Genomic DNA, 14,955 nt, shown 5'->3' on the forward strand with positions numbered 1-14,955 from the left:
GAGGGTGTGATCGAGAGAGTGAGGGAGAGCGAAACAATGGGGGGCTGCACCGTGTCTGGCGAGCACCGTTCCCGAGGCGAGGCCTGTCGTGGCAATGAACCAGCGCGCTGCTGTTTCAATCGAATCACCGAGCTGTTCCGACGGCCGCTTCCAAGTGTGTTCAAGCGACGCTTCATTATCCCGGCCTGCGAGCTTCGGCCGCGGCCGGTGGTGGGTTGTGAGCTGGCATGAATAAAACATGGCACGGTCTCTCTGCCGTGAAGAGAGCGACCGATTTGCTCGGCGGCTCCCACAGTCGAGAGCCCGACTCGCGGCCCGGACTCGACGCTCTCTGTGTCGACTGAGCCGAACGCTGCACCGCACTGAAATGGCGCTCGGCTAAAACCTTGTTGAGATGTTTGGCTTTACGGTGTTGCCGAGGAAACCTTGCAACCGGTAGTTTGTAGTCATCACGTTACGAAGAAGCCTTGGTAGCGACCGAATGAACGTAACTCATAAATACGGTTGTAGTATCGTGAAAGTCAGGGGAGGAAATCACTAGAATAAAAATACTAGTATAACAACGTCAGTGTCCGCCAGCGAGATTTAAGCTATCACTTTGTCAGATGCTCTTTCTCTGTATGATAAGCGACACGTCTACGTCAGTCAAAGAACCCAAGTCCACAAAAGTGGCCGAGTATAAGCGCTAAATTAGTTTTTACAGACGGTCGTCAGCCAGTTGCTACAACAGATAACGAGTATAAACACTTGCGAACGAGGGAGAGAAAGCTCTCTCTGCCATTGTTTCTCATTGTCTGTCGTGCAGGTTTCTGGCATAAAGTAGCTGCGACATATGTGCACCATGCGTCGTCTTCTAACAGGTTTTAATACGTATTATTTCCTTTATGTCTTTCCCTGTCTTTCTTATATATTAGTTTTTTTCCTTGTTGAGTCTAATAATATTCTCGCCTTATCAATTCTCGACAACTCGGTTGTCTATTTTTTTTTCCTTTTCACGGATAGATCCTCGAAAGCAAGAAGTCAGTTAGCGCCGCCAGTTTGTGTTTAATCACATGGAAAGACAGACTCTCTTTCATGTTCGTGCCTCAAGATTTACCATGTTTCGTGTCTGCTTCAGAAAGCAGGGCCGGCCAAGAGATCGCCCCATGCCTTGGCCCGACATGACGGGGCTGTTTATGTTGCCCTAGCACTTACGCAGGGAATCTCGGTATACCGTGGCGGAATGTACAAGACACATGTTTCCAAGGTAAGAGGCCTAAATCACGAGGACGACATATATCCTTTATTGCAGGAGGAGGACCTAGCCTTGCAAAAGTTGCTGGCAATTTCTCCGCCCGTGCACCTTCTATCAAAGGCGGTATTGTCTAAAGCCCGTCAAATTCCATCTGGTAACAACGACAGCCGGTAACACAAGGAACTTGACACGTAGCGCGACAGGCTCTGTGTCATCCATTGCACGTCGGCCCCCACGTGCAATGGATGACATTCACACTCCAAACTTCTGCGGAGGGACTTTAGGAGGAGACGAAGCAGCTCTTTCTTAAATATCTAGTGTGCTCTCGGGAACAAAATGCGACTTGCGCTTGAGTGTGGGACTTATATATTGCGCTTCAGTCCATCTAATAACACTTTACGTTCTGCGTCAAATTCAGGACACTTTAACAAATAATGGCCGATGTCACCGGCAGCTTGACAATGCACTCACGACGATGATCTGCTAAGTCCTGTTTTGAACCACCACGCTGTAGTTTGCGCTGACCCTGTGCGGATGCGATAAATGAGAGCGGCGTCAGATCTGTGAAGTCCCTCACCCACACAAAGTTGGTGCGGTGGAGACCACAACGAAAGGAATTGGCTTCGGGACAGTTTTGTGTACTGAGGAGCCTTCTTCGTTGGCCTTAACTGCAACGCTTTGCACGCGAGACTGTCAGTGGTCTTGTTCCCTGCTACACCAATATCCAAGAGTTTAGCCACTGGAAAATTATGGTGAAGTCGATGTTTTCTCATTCTTTAACAGCATATAACGTACGCTAGATGCTCTTGTCAAAGAGAAAACCACGCTGTAATAGTTTCAGTGCAGCCTTGCTGCTTGAAAAGAGAACAGCGAGCTCCGGCTGGTATAGGACTTATGGTAATTAGAACGTTTATTCTTTCGCTTTTACTCCAATTTAGGCCAATATTCTAACCCCTCTCTCTTTAATGATGTAGCAGCAAGGTTGCACCTGGTCTGCTATCCTGCGGTGGGCAAAGGGAGAAGAAAAAGAAAAAGAGCTGATGCGCTCGCACGAACAACAGTCTTTAATTCACATAACAAAAGAGTTGTCTTCGACTACGTCAGCATCTAGAAATGCAAACGACGCTTTCTCTTCGCAACACTCAAGGTGTAACAGTGCAAAGTATCAGCATAAGTGCAACGTGGCGCGGATGGTCGGCCGACCGGTGTCATACGTTGGTGGGAAATAGCTATGGGAAAACTGCGTTGAGCTGGAAAATCGTGAGCAACGTCACCGGCGTCGCAACGCTGGACTCGGCGCGCGATCGGGCATCGTTATCCGGACACGGGGTCCAGCGGCGCCTTCCGCCTGAACAACCGGCGGTTCGGCGCTGCCTGGAAGTGGCTAATAAGGACGGCCATTGGCACATCGACGCCGCGTGGCCCCACTAGGTCGCCGCCCACTCGTCACCGCAAAACACGCGAGAAGGCATTGTCCGCTGACGGCTCGTTAGAGGGCGCCGCTCTTCGGGCGGGAAACCGACGCGAGGTCCGGCAACGACGCACATTTAGTCATAACCGGTGTACGGTGCAGTATATGCCACCGAGGCCGTGGGTGATTCGTTCGAAACTATGGAGTACCCTCTGGGCACTCGCATAGAGCGCCCTGGGCCTTTCTTTTTTTCTTTGTAATTGAATGCGGTATGTAAGAGATGTTGGCACTAGAGACATGCCGAGTACTTCCTGTCTCCTAATATTGTCTATCCCCTACTCCTCGTTTTACCTCATCTTGCCTTACCCTGCATGAGGGTAACAAACAAAAGATTCGTCTGATTGACCGTCTTGCCTTTCCTCTTCTTACCTTCTTTCTTTCTCTCTTCCTGCGTGAGAATTATCGTTGCCAATTCACTCAGATATGGGATCGAGCTTAAGTAATAAAGAAAAGGACAAGAAAGAAGTATTAGACTGAATTCTACAGGTCGTCCATCGTTAGAACACACCAGTTTCACAGCACACAGTCTTGTCGGACATGTGGGCCATGCGGTTGAAGAAAGGACGTAAAAAGGTAGAGAAGGTGCAGCGAGCGCCCGTACTGCGCCTTCTCGGCTTTGTTGCGCTCGGCAGCGACACGACAGCGGCATTTTGAAAACCAATTTTCGTTGTCTTCGTGTTGATTCACCCTCCAAGATGGAGCGCTGATAGTTAAAAAAAATTTAATTAAATTATGGTGCTTTACGTGCCAAAACTACTTTCTCATTATGATCTGATTATTAGGGACGCCGTAGGGGAGGACTCTGAAAATTTCGACTACCTGGGGTTTTTCAACGTGCACCTAAATCTAAGTACACGAGTGTTTTCGCATTTCGCCCCCATGGAAATGCGGCCGCCGGTATTTGATCCCGCGACCTCTTGCTCAGCAGCCCAACACCATAGCCACTGAGCAACCACGGCGGATCTAGCGCTGATAGTTGTGGCCCACAGTTATTATACAGGTCATGGTCGACGTATGCTCCGAGGGAGGACGTCACGTTTACTGTCACTCCAAACGATTTTTCTCAAATATTTCAATGAGTTAAGAAAGTTCTAACAGCTGTCGTCAGTGATTTTCTCTAGCTCGACCTGACCTACACCGTGTACGGGGAATAAATTTTCAGTACAGTTTTTACAAGGATCAGAAGGTAGCAGACCCGTTTCCTAACGCCAGAAAGGAGAAGAATGAGTCAGCGTCACAAAAGTAACTTTATTTGAAAGGAAAGTGACCGCTCTTGAGATATTTCGCGCTGGTATCGTTCTTCAGGGACGGTGCCATATGTTAATAATCTCGGATACATTTTGCGCCGCTTTTTATGTGCTCATTTTGTTCATTATATAAATAAGAAAGAAGCAGTTAAGGTAGGTTGCTTAACAGACCACTCTCCCAAACCCACTGCCACTAAAGGAACACTATACAAGAAAAGATGCAACAGTTATTGAATAACAAAAGAAACGCAAGCCCTTAGTTGGATGATTTCATATAAAACTGATAGTTGCCTCTCTCAACTAAGAACGATCTCCCGTACGTGGAAGTTTCAACAGACTAATTTCTGATTTTGCTGCTGTGCATTCGCAGTCGTTTTTCGCCAGACCCATATAATATAGCGCGCTTCCTCTGTCATGATTCGAAGCGCCGCTGCCTTTAAAAAAAAAAAGAAGAAAATAAAAGGAAATAAAAAATAAAGAAAGAAGGGGCGGGGAAGAAACTGGCTTGCTGGTATTCAACACCTGCGCCTTTTCTCTTTCTCTCCTCTCTTTGCTCAGTGAAAACAGTCCGCACGCACGGGCGCGACCGCCATTCCGCGCGGCGCGGGCATCCGGGTCCTCCGGCCGTGCTGCATGGAAGTCTCGACGCGGGAGTCAATGCTGCGGAGGAAAGCGCGTGCTTTATGTAGCGCAGCCGCGATCGCATCCACGCTGCCAACGATGGGCGTGACGCGTCGGCACACAACGGGGCCTCTGCTTTGCGCTGTCGGTCAACGAGTGCGGCCAGCTCGACTTACGAGCTGAACGCCCACCACTACGCGCGTCGTAAAGCAGCCGCCGCCGGATCGTATAATCCTGGGCGCGTGTGCTTGTTAGCGCGCTCGCATGGGGACAACAATGCGCCGTTTCGCGGTTTCGCAGCGCCGGCGTTGGCAGGTTCATATCTCTCTATCGTTCCCGGTAACGACACGACTCCCCTCCATTCGGTCAGCCATTCCCCGTCGGTGGGTCTCGGGTTCCCACTGCGCGCGAGAGCATTGTGTATACGTTGTGATGATCGCGCTGTATACGAAGACCTACAGTCGACCGTCCAATTGACATGAGCCTAGGCCGATGTATCGAGCGCCATCGACAATCACACATCATCGCGGTTGTCTCCTTTATAAGCGCTGCCGGGCCCGAATACGCGTCTCGTTATCGGCGGAGCGTGCTCGAGAACGTTTCTTCGCTTCGCTCTCTTTGTGTTGCCCAATGCAAGCTGTTATTTAGCTATTTTTGTCGTCCAGCTCTTGGAGCTGCCAACCTCGTTGTTCTGGAGGAAAGGTGCAGCGCCATATATACAAGGACGAGAACGGAGAGGCACGCGTACGGACAGGCGCAAATGTAGTGTTTCCTTCCAGTGAGAACTAAGGGGTCAATTTAAACAAGTTTCCACACATGCACAACCAAGCTGGAGGCAGTGTTCGTGGTGAGAACGCGATATTAAATAAAAAAGCAAAAAATATGCGTCACTGAAACGTGCCTCACACGAACCTCTATACGCTTCTAAACAACAACAAAAATCGGCGTATCGTTGCACTTACGCATGCGTTACGCTTCGAGGCGATACACAAATGCTTCTATTAGCTACCTTGCAGCATGATATTTTGCTTCTTTTCGAGATATTTATTTTCCCAGGTAGCGGAACGCACAGCAGGCGCGACAGCGCACTGGTATAAGTGTTCGACACCGTTATTTTTTATGAAAGGCTCATGCTCCCTCGCAAGCCGTCGTTAACACAGCGTTATAGCTTGGCCCGGCTGCACGATAGCGGAGTTTTATGCACAGCACCCGTCACACATTTCGCACACACCTGAGCGCGCACAGCCGACAATTTGCTTTCTTTTTTATCTGTCTCGTGCGTGCGTGCGTGCGTGCGTGCGCGCGCGCGCGCGCGTGTGTGTGTGTGTGTGTGTGTGTGTGTGTGTGTGTGTGTGTGTGTGTGAGTTTACTTATTTATTTATTTATTTATTTATTTATTTGTAAAAACCTTACAAGACCGCTTCATGGGGCTTGAGTAAGGGGGACATAGAATCAAGTAAGTACATACAATCTAGTAACAATAATAATAATTTAAAAAAAAACACCAGCCACGTGCACAGCCTAAGAGTTAGAGAAACATATTAGCTACATAATGCTGTATATGAGTACAATAAAAAATAACTCTATAAGTTTGTAACAAACGTCTTACAGTGCAAGAAAAAGGTAGGAAAAATAGCACAAGACAGTGAGTGTGATATCAATGGTTAACAAGGGTTGAGCGAGTCGAGTGAGTGCCTGCATTTTTCACGGTCAGTTTCCGCAACTATATAGTCGGGGAGGCTGTTCCAGAGCCGAATGGCACGGGGATCGAATTGCAGACGAGTTAAATGCTTCGGTTTTACCATAGATGCGCGTGAAACTATGATGATTGTGTAATCTGTGCGACGTGTGCGATGATGTTTCTAGGTGTAGGGAGCGTTTGTTATAGTTGTGGACGTATTTATGAAATAATGACAAAAGCGCTATGTCGCGACGATTACTCAACAGCTGAAGTGAAAGGTGAATCTTTATTTGAGTTACGCTAAAATGGTAGTCATAATTCCAGGATACAGATACAAGATACGACCGCAATTATTGTGTCCGATACGATACTTCCTATCTATATCTAAAGATGCTTCGATGCATTCGCAAATTTCTTATAGATTTATATAATGTAGCAGTAAACGCGTATGCACAAAAATTGGTTGCTTGGAAATTTCTTAACCCGGACCAACCTTGTTTCATTCGAATGAAATGTGTTAGTATCTCAAAATTTTTGTCTTTCTTGCTCAAAGTATAATATTGTCATTCCGAAACAATTTGCTAAGGTTGTTTTAGCTGCTTAACATGAAAGCTCTTTATACGCTGCGCTCTCAGCAGTTCTTGCTTGTCGTTTTTTTAATTGATGGAAGTCGCTGCTGTGCTTACCAACCAGCTAGGGTGTTGCCACCTAATTACAAGAACCTCAATAGGAAACCTCTGCACGATGGTGCAAATGCGGCTGTGGAGCTTTGCCTTGTCCGTTAACGTATTACCGTTTATACGCATGTGAAGTATTGTCCACAAAATTGCTTTTGGTGCTTGCTATCAGCAATCATGCACACAAATCAGCCGCCTTATGCACAAGTCTCCCAGAAGCAGCGCCATACGCGCTTTGGTTCACAACAGTCAAACCAGGTCAAACACACATCCTCGAGATCATTCAAATCACTCATGTGTGAAAGCCACTAGACGCAAGGCAGCCCCATTCTTGCATTTTCCAGACATCGTAACAAAGCACCACGCAAAGGAAACTTCGTTAACGACAGTATAGCGGTATCAGAATTTGCTCAAAAGATGCCGCACGCATCGGCGTGCGCAACGCAGTACGGTGGCCACGAGCAAGTCTCATGGCACCGTTGCAACTAAAAACAAAAAAAAAACGTGAAAACAATAAGCTCGGCTGCGCAAAGGCGTTCGCGCGCTTGTTTTTGTCAAGATGGCGCGAGCGCCACCACGTGACTCTGCTCCACTAATACGGACGCGCAGACCTCATCGCCCTCTCTTGCTGGAGGGCTCTGGCGGAAAGGCTTTGAGGCAACCGTATCACCTTGAGAAGCGGAGTTCAGCCAACGTTTATAGTTCCGCACGATGATGTTGCGATATCAGTATCTTTTATCTTAAGATACACGATACATTTATTCATGTATCGGAAATACAGATACTGATGCACGTCTTGAAAGACATATTATGATACAGATACAAGATACCCAACGAGTATCTAAGTGAGTATAGGGAATAACCCCAGGTCGACGCTTGGCCAACGTCACAACGCGTTAAACCGTCGGTTGCCGGCATTTCATTACAGTTATCCCTACCCTAACCTACATTATCTAAAATACATGTATCTTCGATACTGCCTAGCACTCAATGCATTACCATCGACAGCCGTCATGAGATGGGTTTCTCCGAATTTGTTTTGTTCGCTGTCTAGTTGAGATACCATTATCAACATTTTTCTTTTTTTTTCTGAGGGCCCTCCATTAGTCAAATAAAATATTTATCTGTGCCGTTATGTATTGCTCTTATTGACAAGACTCCTACTAATAATTTGTAAACGGCTAGAAGGAACATGGAACACGAATATCTTCAGCAAAATACAACTGGCGATACAATTATACCTGCACAAAAAGAAAGCCTGAGGAATATAAAAATATATAGAATACCACCTGACAACACACCATAAATAAATAAATAAATAAATACTTGGTATTCTTATAAGATACATATTATTTAAGATTGCCTGCGGTAGATAGCACAATTCTAATCCTTGAACTAGACTGCTCGGAGAGGCGGACATTACAATTTCAATAAATCGAGATACACAATGACAATTTACAAAATTTCATTCATTCATTTTTTTTTTAGTTTACTTTAAAGCACTTGATGAGAAATGCGGTACTACGAATTGCGAAATGTAACGTTTAACACGTCTACAGCTTTTGCGAAGCGATGATCAAACGCACCTCCCTATCAAGACTTTCGTAGATGTCCTTTGGAATCGCGCTGCATGCGAGCAATTTTGCGACGCATAGAGTAGTACCGCTGCGCAAGTGCTTGCTCTACAAACTCTTCCAGATATTTGCAGCTTTTCTAACCTAACCCAACCGAACCTAATCCATAATGACCAGGGTTGCCAACCATCCCAAATTTAACTGGACAGTCCCTGCTTTACTCAGCAAGTACGGCCAGATGTACCGACTTCTGTTCGTTTTCTACTGGATAAAAGTGAACAAGCTAATTTCCTTTTTATATGCCTGACAACTCTTTTGCGCATTCTTCTCTTTTGTCTTTTGTTGCCTTGTCATAAATGCAAAGGCGGTTTGTGTTGTGGTTCTAGTGATTTTGTGGATCCTATGCGTTCATAATATGTCTAGCTGCACGTCCGTTGATGTAAATCGCGACATGGTAGCTTAAAAAAAGAAAAATCAACTTCACTGTACCTACAGACTGGCTGCTCATGGCACTGACAGGCTACTTGGTCGTGATTCACCTTCCAACATCTTTTTTTTCAACGAAAAAAGGACAGGGATAACAGGGAAGCACACACGGTCAGTGCTAACTTGTAACTAAATCATTATGGCAGAAAGCGCAAACACGAAATGTAAATGCGCATAGGCAACAGGAGACGTAATACATGAAAGGCAGGTAAACGCCCTGAAAACGATAAGCTTCTCAATTCGTCCCGCGATATGTGAAGAGAGAAATACACAGCATTAGTACAAATATAACTGACGCACCCATATCTACTCATCTGCAGGCAAGCAAACCAATCACGTCTTCGACCTATTCGGGCATGTGTGCAAATAGCTGATAAAAACGGTTAACCTTGCGCACATTTATAGGATGACTCACGAACTGCCTCAAACGTTTTACCAGCTTTAGTGCTTGGTAAGTTGTGCTGGGTTGGGCGCCCACACCTACTCTAACAGTACTGTGCCTGTATTTCATTAAAGCGCACAACAGGCAATACTGTGACCAACGACGAGAACGCTGTGTGCATAGCAAAGAAGCAGTTGTTCTTGAGACGGTTGCGGCATCTGTTGTGGCAGCCTTCTGTTGCCCATTGTAAAGGAATTCGTGTATCGGAGGTGTCACCGAAATATCCTGATTTCTTTTGTTTTTTCCTTGTTTGAATCTTGTTTCATTTCTCGGATTTTTGTGGAACCTAATTGTTCACGACATATTACACCTAGAAAACCGTGTAAAGCATTATATACTTCCACGTATATACATCGAGTATCTGCGCCAGCACTCGCGAAACCGTCCGCAGAGCGTGCGTCGCGCGCGTGAGCACGTGGCTGCCACTGATTGCCGCAAAACATCGGTTGCGCACCGCCTGCTGGTCAAGCCGGGTCAAAGGTGGCGCCAAAGTGCCGCTGCCTCGGCCAAGAGCGGCCTGAGCGGCGTGGCGCGGCTCGTGCCGCGTCGCTGCATGCAGCTGCCGGCGCGCAAAGCTGACCAGCGGCCACGCGCACGCGGGCGCACACGTGGCCCGGGTATCGTGTTAGGCTTACGCTGCAGAAGATGCCACAGCTACGCACTCTTGAGGCTGCTGCTGTTCGCATATACAGCGCCGTCAGTGCCCGCAAATGGAGTCGATGGCGTGCTTTAGTACGATTTTGCACGTCCTTGAAAGCATAGCTACCCTTGTCCGTGATGTGGAAGTGGACGGCGGGCCCCGGGAATTGGCGGTGCCGTGCTGCTACAGCCAACAGTGCAATTCATTATGCAGTAGCAAAATCTGCGGGAGAAGGAAGACTCCTTTGACAGGGCTTGCACTGTGGCATTTGCACGGCTTTGTTTGCACGGTGCATAACGTTCAAATTGTTCAGAACGGAGAAATTTCATTTCTCTTCGTTTCCATCTGGCGTAGCAGTTTTCATCAAAAATGCCTCCCACCTCTCTCTCTCTCTCTCTCTCTTTAGCAGCGCCCTCCTTGCGTCACTGTGAAATGGCGGCTTTGAAGCGCGGAAGCATCTGCGCGCTTGTATACTGACTGCGGAATCCACAAACTGGCTCCGAAGCACTGCTAGGCGGCCGCCCGGCAGGGGTCAAGCGAGAAGAAATGGGAAGGGTAACCCGGATGAAGTAACATGCCCCAAAAGCGCTAGTTCAAGCTACCCCCACTCTACCCACAAACACGCACAAACACACATACATACACTTTTTTTTTCTTCTGAGGTGAGATCCAACTGCACAAACACCCGCTTTAGTTTCCCCTTGCCCGTCTTCGGTTGAGCACACCTGTGAGTACTTCACTATATATCGTCAGCCTTCTTGCGTTTTTTTTTTTTTTCGTGAAGATACGAGAGAGAGGGGGGAGAGGGAGAGAAAGGTTCTGACAGCGTCACTGGCACACCACGAGGCGAGGGTACGGCTCCGAGCGAAAATTGCTTCATCAGGCGCGGTCCGAACGCGTTCGATGAAGACACACGTATACCCCGACGAAGCACCCACTGGCTGAGCGCTATACACAACAAACACGGTGCCTTCTGCGGCCACACCTGATGTAAAATTAGCCATGTTGCGGTTCCGCGGTTATAATTAGCATCACGCCGTTTGGCCGCAGCGGGCGATCATCTTTCTCGAAACAGCGCGTATGCCGCTCAAGCGCCTCGCTCCATCATCATCACGAGCGCGCTATACGGGGGCGGCAGCAAAGCGTGACTCCGATCGCGGATGCCCCATGATTAGCGGCGGATTGCAGTGGTGGCGGCGGCGGCGGCGAAAGTGCCACGCGCGCCGTACGTGCCGCTGACGTATGTACACGAACACTGCGTGTACATACATCTGCGTGTACAACCATAACCCAGAGTCAGTCACGCCCGTACCTTACTTCGGCCCGCCTTAGCAATGGCTCCGCCAATTGAAAGCGACCGGCTTCTACAGCAGCCTCGCTGCACTCAGCTGCTGCCTGCAGACTGACGCGCGAGGCCAGATGCAACGAAAGACGCATGGCGACAGGCTTTCACGTTAGTACCGTGAGCCGCGGTAGCACCATTCCGCATGCGCGGCTGTATACGCTCGAAGTAGCGCGTTACAGATGCCGAAGTCGTTGCTCCTCTGTCACTGGATGGCAACCAACTATACATATACGGGGCGGGCGTCCTACGTAACTCGAGCCAAACATTAAAAATATGCAAATTCCACGTAGCTGGACAGAACCAAGGTAATGTTGTTTGGCGTCGCTTGGAGATACTCAGTTTATTATTTTTCATTCCGCCTAATTACATAATTAGTCTTGATTATTTAATCAAGTTTTCAAATATTACAATTAGATGAAAATAGAGCGATATGAAAAACTACCAATGCAGCTTTCTGTTGCTCGATACGTGCTACACATAAGTGTTGATCCGAGCGTGACAGAAGCCGAAGCCCGCAAATACACACAGAGTGCCTCAAGCGGCCAGTCATGCGGCAATTTTGCGTGTATTTGAGGACTTCTTTCACGCTCGGAAAAACACTTTTATGCAGCACGTATCCAGCAACTGAAAGCTGTGTAGGGAGTTTTTGAGTTTTTCATGTCGCTCTACAATTTTCCGATTGACACTTTTCATCAAATTGTAATATGTGAAAAGTTGATCGATTAATCAAGACTAATTATCTAATTAGGATGAATTTAAAAAATAATCTGAGTATCTCGAGGGAACGGTAAACAACATTACCTTGGTTCTGTCCAGCTGCGTGGGATTTGCATATTTTTAATGTTTGGCTGAAGTTACGTGGGGCGCCTTGTATATATGTGACACTTGTATATTTACGGCCCGTATTCACAAAAAGCCCTTACGCCAATCCTGATGTCGGACATACTATTAGCGGAGACGGTCGGTCAATGGCAGAGAGCGCTTACGAACGAACAGCTTTGTGAACTTTGTGAACAGCTTTGTGAATTAAGCTTTGTCAAACCCTTAAAACCCACTTGGATAGAGCAGATTATGCGGATATCTCCGAGAAAGGGAACTGTGCGATCATTATAAATATAGAAGGCATTGCTTCCATCGAATTCGACGGCGAATATATGTCGACTATACTCCGGAGCTATGCAAGGAGCTCAGTCATAACGAGGTCATATGGATTGGACATAAAAGGGTGAATCAAATTTAAAAGGCATGTGTTCGACACCTTAACTTGGTTATTTTCTCAACCTTTTGAGTTCCTTTTATAACGTGCATCTAAAACGCGGCATACATGAACACCTTTACATTCCACCTTCATCGGTATGCGCCCGCTGCGACCAATAGCTCATTACCTCTTTCCGTAAACGGCGGGATGAGATAGGAATAGCGCTTGCGCAAGACACATATGCCTGCGTCGCTCGATGAATGATACAGTATGACTTGCGCGAAACTGACACGTGTCACAGTGGTGGCACGAAGCCCCGGTGTCACATGTAAGCCTCTGCGGTCTATACAATGGGCAAAGCACCGTACTGTTGCGTTGGGGGTCCGCGGTTCAGATTTCTACTCTCAACACTCAGTTTTCATTTCGAGAGACAGCTCGCTTGGGTAAAAACCCGATGTCAGCATAATGCATAAACAACCCGATGCATCAATACGCATATGTATTCTTCGCTCGACGACAAACCCACCAGGGGCAAAACCGACCCACACCAAACCTCGGGTATATCATCATCATCATCATCATCATCATCATCATCATCATCATCATCATCCTGGTTACGCCCACTGCAGGGCAAATGCCTCTCCCATACTTCTCCAACTACCCCGGTCATGTACTAATTTTGGCCATGTTGTCCCTGCAAACTTCTTAATCTCAACCGCCCACCTAACTTTCTGCCGCCCTCTGGTATACGCTTCCCTTCCCTTGGAATCCATTCCGTAACTCTTAATGACCATCGGTTATCTTCCCTTCTCATGACGTGTCCTGCCCCTGCCCATTTCTTTTTCTTGATTTCAACTAAGATATCATTAACTCGCGTTTGTTCCCTCGCCCAATCTGCCCTTTTCTTATCCCTTAACGTTACACCTATCATTCTTCTTTCCATAGCTCGTTGCGTCGTCTTCAATTTAAGTAGAACCTTTTTCGTAAGCCTCCAGGTTTCTGCTCCGTACGTGAGTACTGGTAAGACACAGCTGTTATATATACATATATATGCGAAGGAAGCCCCCCCCCTCCCCCCTTTCCGTTTACCTAGCAGTTTAGTTCTCCGGGAGAGCTGCTCTTCTGCGCTTGATGAGCTTTTGGCGATGCTCTGCAAGCATACGTGGGCGTCGCTCTGTTCCTGAAGGTCACCTCTGAGTCGGGGCTCTTCACTCTTAGTCGCACCGGCCGTGTAAGGCGTTCACACACACTCACACTCGAGAGCCCGCGCACTTGGGTGCAAAATAAAGGGCGCCCGCGTACGCAGCCTCGGATCGAGAGAGCAGCAGCCCAAGCCGAGACCCCGCGACTGCGTGCACATGCGCTCCGAACCTCGTTCCCGGAGGGCTATTAATTACTCGCCGCGGGGCAGTTTTAATCTGGTAATAGTTGCCGTCGCGCGCGGCCAGCACCCCGGCCTTTCCGGCTGATTGGGCTTCCGGTCTCCATTGCCCTCCCCCACCTCTCACCCCCCCCCCTTTCTTCCTATAGCGCTCTCCGCTTCGGCGAGCCGAGGCTTGCGCCCTGCATCGGTGACCGCCACTTTTGCTCACGCTATATGCGCTACACAGAATGTATGCCCGCTCTCCGCGACTGAAAAATACCGTCGCTCGCGGTCCGGGTCTCTCCCAGGAGCTGCGCCCTCTGTCCCACGGGGAAGCTGTCCCGGTGGGACGACGCGAGTGTCGCAGGGAACACGAGAACAGGACGCGTATGTTCCCGTTATGCATAGCAATTGCATTGTATGGTGTAGGCGGCTCGAGCTCTATTCGAGTAAAAAAAAAAGATTTTTTTCTCTCTTTTCTAAATGTATAGTATTTTCGATTCTCAATCCCTTCACTTAATAAAATGCCAACTGCGACTTTTCTCGCATTGTGCGCACCCAGCATTGATTGTGCCCTTATTCGCCAGTCAACTGTTACGATGGCATGAACAAGCTCATTCTTACCTGCTAGAGGTATTATACGAGAAAAAGCCAGAATAGTGCGAATGGTCTTGCGCGCTGCACTAGGGAAAATGAAAGACGTGACCATCTTCGCTGCCTTAATTCACAAGTCATAGCTTGCGCGTATCGAGTTGACAAGTTTCCTTGGGTTGCGCTCTCGAGAAAAGCAAGAATATTTTTATTAACTTTTTTTTTAGGGGGGGGGGGAGGGCTCATAGATTTTCCGTAGCCTATTTTTTTTCTTCTCCAGAATGCCATACTATAGGGGACTGCGCGCACAGCGGAGAACGAGCACAGGGTATGCGTGTCGGCTTGCTATTATGCGTACAGTTTACGAGGTCGCTGCTCGGTCTGT

The 14,955-nt window shown here is 47.9% G+C and overlaps 1 protein-coding gene across 1 annotated transcript in view; it reads left to right on the forward strand.

Moving 5' to 3' along the window:
- The first annotated feature begins 1,145 nt into the window (after window positions 1-1,145).
- The window catches only part of LOC135919645 (tyrosine-protein kinase CSK-like), a 72,119-nt gene continuing 58,309 nt past the window's right edge, over window positions 1,146-14,955 (forward strand). Inside the window, exon 1 of the mRNA XM_065453524.2 lies at window positions 1,146-1,246. The gene's annotated coding sequence lies outside the window, so the exon portion shown is untranslated. The remainder of the gene's footprint in view (window positions 1,247-14,955) is intronic.

Source organism: Dermacentor albipictus, chromosome 2 (genome assembly GCF_038994185.2).
Source record: "Dermacentor albipictus isolate Rhodes 1998 colony chromosome 2, USDA_Dalb.pri_finalv2, whole genome shotgun sequence".
Lineage (NCBI taxonomy): Eukaryota > Metazoa > Arthropoda > Arachnida > Ixodida > Ixodidae > Dermacentor > Dermacentor albipictus.